General features: G+C 27.9%; 1 long non-coding RNA gene across 1 annotated transcript; it reads left to right on the forward strand.

Moving 5' to 3' along the window:
* The first annotated feature begins 3,530 nt into the window (after positions 1 to 3,530).
* Positions 3,531 to 5,804, forward strand: LOC105784660 (uncharacterized). Its single transcript, XR_008197844.1, has 3 exons — positions 3,531 to 3,591; positions 5,534 to 5,606; positions 5,730 to 5,804. It is a non-coding gene; the product is annotated as an uncharacterized LOC105784660 (long non-coding RNA).
* The last annotated feature ends 888 nt before the right edge of the window (positions 5,805 to 6,692 follow it).

The following is a 6,692-nucleotide window of genomic DNA, read 5'->3' on the forward strand; positions in this document are numbered from 1 at the left end:
TTTTTAATTCAATTTTGTATAGCAATCTAATTGTCATCGTGTTTGTTTATGGAAAGATTATCACTGTGTGGTTATTTATATATTGTTCATATTATTTCAAATTAGTTGTACTTCTTTGTATTACTAAAACAAAATTGTAAAACAAACTATATCTATTAGAATCAAAACAAGAAGATTATGATATATACATTGAAACTACTAAGTTTACTTTTTGAATTTTGTACATTATTTTAAATATAAAATATAAATGAATAGGGACATACTTATATTAATGTAAAACTTCATTCTTTTATAATTTTTATATGATTATAACAATTTAATTTTTCATATTTCATACTTCATTCATTTAGATTACTTATGTCAAATTTGACATAAATAAATTTTTTAACTATTCATTTTATGTAAAAAAGTCAACTATTAAATATTTATTAATATAAACAATCTTTTAAATCAATATGATAAATATATCTTATCAATTCAAAAATTTATATGCATGCAAATATATTGATAAATTTAACAATTAGATTATTAAAACATTAATCATATAAAAATTATAAAAGAGGTAGAATCAATTAAATTATATACCGTGTAAGTGGATCCATCAATATAAATAATATACAATAAATATAATTTTTAGAGAAATTAAGTTTTAATCATATTTTAAATATGTAACATTGACTATAATTAACCATATATAATGGTGTTTTTTTGGTTCTATAAATTGTTTTTTTAATTAAAATGCAATGATTCGAAACCATTGTCAGATAATTTCATTGAATACTTATCAAATATAACGATTTTAGGACAGGTTCTACTATATGTCCAAAAAAGATATACTAAAGTTTTAATATTATAATAATTTTAATATTATATTAATACCAAAATTTCTAGCTCTTTAGTTATGATATACATCCTTTTGGAGTGTAAAGTAGAATTTCACTGATTTTGGGGATGAAAATATATATGGAAGTTGCTTTGCATCACATATGTTGTAAATATATATTTGTCCTTTTCATTTCATGCGATGGAATGTTTTAGAATGAAATCTTCAAGTTTTCAAAATCAGCATTTAAACGCTAAATTTTCAATCAACGTGCATATTTTGCTTGGATGCTCTCTACTTCAAACATTTTAGTGACATATATTATTTAGTATTTGAGTGTTGTTTCAAAATTTGATTTAAATTTTGAGTTTTTATTATTATTTCAATTTGGTACTTGAGTTTAGTTTAAGATTCATTTAGTATTTGAGTTTTTAAAATTTGTTGTTTGTGTTTTTTTATTCTATTTAAGTAGTTAAATTTAATTTCAATATTTAGTTTGATATATAAATTTTATTTTTTATCTCAATTAAGTACATATATTTTCTTTTCAGAATATATGGAATATTTTTCTAAATAATTAAACACTAAAACTAAACTCCAATATTAAATTAATATTAAAAGCAAACTTAAATAAATATAAACTATATTAAGGAAACTATTTAATACCCAAAAGTTCATATAAGGAAATATTTCTTTCGAACTTTTAAGACCAATTTCTTATAAAAGAATAAAATAAAGAAAATACCATCAACGTGATTAATGATCGATTTAGCATTACTCTTAAGAAATGCTTTTGAGATAAAAAATATTTTTGAGATAAAAGTATTGTTAAATAAAATGTTTTTAAAATTTTCAAAAATATTTTTAGAATAATATAAAACCACTTTTTAAACCAAAACTAAAATAAAAATTTAACATTTACTGAAAAAATTACCCAAAAATAGTTTTAAAAAACAATGCTAAACTCTAATTAAGTAGGAAAGGAGGGTAAACAAGAATAATATACATGTATGAAGTATGTATAGGGAGTTGAACCAAAGTGGTGACCGGTGATAGTGTCTTGTTGAACAAAAAAGGATGATAGTGTCTTGGAAGATTGGGTTTTGTTTGAATGTGTGTTGCGGACTCAACTGTATGTGTCTGTTGGACATCAAGTAATAATGCTTTTCAAATGGCCACTTTTACTTTACCCTTGTGGGAGGTAAAAGAAAGAGTATGAGAGAAAGCAAAGGAAAAAGGAAACAAAAGAAGAAAAGGATTCTCAGACTCTAAATTGAAACCAAAGGAATGATGAATTGACATCTAAGGAATTTTAAAGAAAAGATATGATAAATAAAAATTGAAGCTTTTACATATTTAACCATTTTTTTGATAATTTTAAAAGCTTTTTATTTTCTAAGTTTTGTTCATGAAGTGTTCTTTTTTTTTTCAATTTTTCTTTTCGGACGAAGCATTTACAAAAGGGAAGGTTTTATAATTTTTATGGATCTTTTTATTTTTATAATTTTGAAAATGTTAAATAATTTAAAAATTATGTATTTTTGTTTTGAATTTTTAATCATGAATAAATTGATATAGTGCGTGATTGATGAAGGTTAAATTTATTGATTTTTAGAATTAGTATCAAATGATAGAATGTGTAAATTTTAAACTACAAGCAATTGAGACCTTAATTAAAAGTTAGCAATTGCTTAAGCCATTAAAATATAGTTTTCATTGAAACCTTAATGGGCATTAAGTGATGACATGACATTTAACGTAGAAAAATACTAACGTGGATAGGTTACTTAAATTATTTTACAATCACTTAAGAGATTTTTCAAAATTATAAAAATTATTAAAAGTTATAGAAAAAACTGTAAAACTGTTATAGAAACCAAATTGTAAAGGTTGAACCACCTATGGTGATGTGAATAAGCAAATTAGAAAAAGATAGTCATTTCTTTAAGGCATCCCTAAAAATATCAAATCTCAAAATTGTGCCAAATGCTTCAACCTAAACCTCTCACTAGTATTCCAAGCAATACCGAGAACAATATAAGGAGAGATGGGAAGAATCAAGCTAAGGTGATCAACTAGAGGTCAAAAAGAGTTATTGAAGGAACAATAGTACATCCTAAGTTGGGCAAGGATAGTGATGATGTGTATGTCACACCCGATTTTCATTAAGGTCCGGAAATTAAGAAAGATTTAGGAGTTAATTGAAAGAGATAGTAGGTTTGGCTGACTCTACTGAAAAATCTAAAAATTTTAGTGGTTGAATGGTAAATAATTGGGTCTCAACTCTGGTTCAGTTAAGTTGGAACCGATTGGTTCCTTAGTAGGAAACAAAATGATTGTCAATGGATGGTTTATTTGGGGCTTTGGTGATCGTGCGTGAAAAGTTATATATATGTGTGAGAATGATTATTCTACAGGCATAATTTTCTCATTCCTATTTTATTTTCATCTCTTCTGCATCATTTTCTTTAGTTGCTCCCAAGAAGTGAAAGTTGAGGAAAGCTCTGCATGGGGTAGTGATCATGAGATTTGAGTTTGGAAAGTAGAAAATCCAGTAACCTGGTAAGCTTCTCAATCTTTCTCTATTCGTGGATTTGAGAAAAAAAGAAGTAAGGATTTCTAAAATCTTTGAAAAGCTTTTACGTGTTACTGGGTTTTAAAGCAATGTTTTTGGTTTAATCAGTATGTTGGTGGTCATGCTTAGCTGCCTGGATGAAGGAGGCTTTGTTGGTTGGAAAAGCTAAGCTGGCAGGAAGGAAGGACAACATGTGAGTTTCTGTACTCCACTATTTTGGGTGCTATTCTGGTTGTTGTACTACTTGTATGTTCTACTCTGAGTTCAGTTTGAGTCCTATGACTGTATATGATTGTGGTTAACTGAGAAAGATATTGTAACATCCCAAAAATAGGGGGTTAGTAGAATCGGGTTTGGGAATCGAGAGAGAGTGGTCATGCCTTAAATTTTGAGATTATCTATGCATTTTTAGGAAATAAATGATGTATTGGTTTGTTGGTTAAGTGTTAGTGAAACGTTCCTTGAAATCGAAGTTCAAATCCTTTCTCTCTCACCATTTTTATTATTTTGCAAATTTTGCCTTAAACCCTAGTATGTGACATGTCTTGCTTTTAAAATAAATATTGCAAAATTATTTCAAGAATGAGGAAAAATCCTAATTATTAAAAGAAATATGAGAAATTATGGAAATTAAATGAGGTCTCAAGTTCGAATACTTTCCCTTGTGAAATAATTTAATTTTTGGCAAAAATCTCTTGTTTTTAATATGTGTGCCAACCAAGCTTTGTAACCCTAGGTATAAATGTTAATTTTTCAGAAATAATCAGCCTTTAATCCTCCTCCTTATTTCCCTAGTCGTTAATCTCTTCCTCTCCCTCTTTTTGATTTTTATTTTTTTTTATTTTTCCCCTTTCCTCCATTAATGACGTCGCCTACACCTCCTATTTTACAATCTCTTTCTTTTTGTTTTCAAGTCAAGGTTGTGCACCATCTTCTTTATTATATTGATGCAATTTATCCTCATCTAAATCAGCCCCAAATCTAAAATTTTTAACCCCAAGATCGATCCCGAACATTGCCAAGAAAGTGTCATTACCGTTTCTCTCAACTAGCTTGGGTAAGATCTCTTTTCTCTTCAATTTCTTAATTAATCTTGTCAATTAAAAATAAAAATTTCCAGATTTGGAATTTGGAGGATTTTAAATGATTTCAAAGGTATTTTTCCAAATTTTAATGAGATCTCAAACCGTTTTAAAATTCAACCCCAATTTTGACCACCATGGGTGGTAGTGCGTGTGCCTATGTGCAAGAAAGGGGGTTGTTTTATTTCTTGAATCTTTCCCAATTAATTTCAGCCTTAATTTGAGTTTTTGAATCCTCATAATTAGCTTTTAAACCCATGTCAATTAGGGAATAATTTTCTTGATCGATTGGTCATTCGAAACTCGCAAATCATGAAGCCTAAGTACAATTAAGGATAACTAGTTTGTTATTTCGACGCAAAATTCAGGTAAAACAAAAAAAAAATTCGGTTAACCGACCTAATTCGGTTAATCGGTCAGTTAACCGAATTTTTTTGGTCGGGGGTCGGTTAATTATTTTTTGATTTTTCGGTTAACGGTTAATTTGGTTCGAAACCGGTCGGTTAACTGAATTTTTTCGGTTTAACAGAAAAAATTAATAAATAAAATTATAATATATAAATAGACCCACTATTCACCTAAACCCAATCCAAACCCAAGTATTCAACCCAACCCAATTACCCAACCCAACCCAATCATAAAAATTACAAATAATTTAATAAATAAAAATAAAATTCTAAAACTAAAACTAAAACTAAAGTCTAAAAGTCTAAAAATAATTTACTTATGTAGTGATTCAATTCGGTTAATTTGGTTAATTCGGGTAATTCGGTTAATTCGGGTAATCTGGTTAATCCGGTTAATTCGGGTAATTCGGTTAATTTTTAACCAAAAATAAAAAATATATAATTTTTGGTTAATTCGGTTAATTTTTTTGAAAAAATTTCGGTTCGATTGATTTTTTTTGAAAAAATTTCGGTTCAGTTAACGGTTAAAAATTTTGAAACCGGTTGGTTAACCGAATGAATACCCCTAGTAAAGGTTATGAATTGATTAAATGAAAAAATTTAATCATTAATTAGCTACTGATTTTCCGGTATATTATTGAATCAGGAGCTGACACAAATGCCCTAAATCATCCGTAAAGGCGAAGAACGATTGTACGTACGGTTCGCATTGATACAGTGTAAGGAATCTAACTAATTCATAAGATAGTTATAATTTCAACGATTGGTTTGAAATAATAAGTGGGTGTTTGGGGTCTGGTTTAATTATTAATTGATTGAATTTATATTGAATTTTGGTTTAGGTTTGTTTAAAGAATTATTAAGGAAAATTAGAAGATTCGCTAGTGTGCTGCAAGGAGCGAAAAATAAGGTGTGGGTCCTAAACTCATAAAATTGTTTGAAAATGTTAAATATCATGTTATATTTGATAAATTAGCTTGCTGATTGGATTGACTTAATAGCCAAATTATTGATTTTTTGATTGGCCGAACCAGGTATGTTTTGAGCCTTAAAAGATTGACATGTTGACAAGTTTGATAGTATGAATGTTTGATTGAGTTTGTAATTGCATATTTGAGTTATGAGATATGAGAATGTTTGACTGAATGATGTAATGTGTTGAGATATTAAGCTTATGTATGATTTAAACGCATGAGATATTTGTTATATTGTGTTCTAAAAAGGGTACTATTTATACACAATGAAAATCCATAAAGTATGTAAAATTGAACGATTTTGATTGATACCAACACAATGGTACGTATTGTGTTATTGATTTATGCTACGTATTGTATTTTGTTGTTATTGAATGGTATCAAAATTAAAGATTGTCACTCGAATGAATGATGACCTATGCTCATACACTATTTGACATCAATTTGATAATGGCTATCTAATGATATGAAATTCCTATAATGGTTCTGTTTTCTTCTGTTAAAGCTAATCTGTTTCACTGTTTTTGATATTTATATTTGTTCAAATAATTGTTTGACTAACACTGAGCTTTTCATAAGCTCACCCCCAATAGTGTTTAACTTTTCAGGTAAACCTTGAAATTAGGACCAGACTCGGCATCCAGAGAATCACCTTGGACCTCGGATTATTTTTTCTTAATAAGTATTATTAAGTCTTTATTGGTTTTAGTTTGTAATTTTTAATTATTTCTGGTCTGTGGCTTGATAACTTTTCTTTTGGGGATTCTTGCATGCATGGATTACTCAAGCATAATAACCAGATAATGCATGATATCGAGCTTAAGTAAAATT

The sequence above is a fragment of the Gossypium raimondii genome, chromosome 7 (assembly GCF_025698545.1).
Source record: "Gossypium raimondii isolate GPD5lz chromosome 7, ASM2569854v1, whole genome shotgun sequence".
NCBI lineage: Eukaryota > Viridiplantae > Streptophyta > Magnoliopsida > Malvales > Malvaceae > Gossypium > Gossypium raimondii.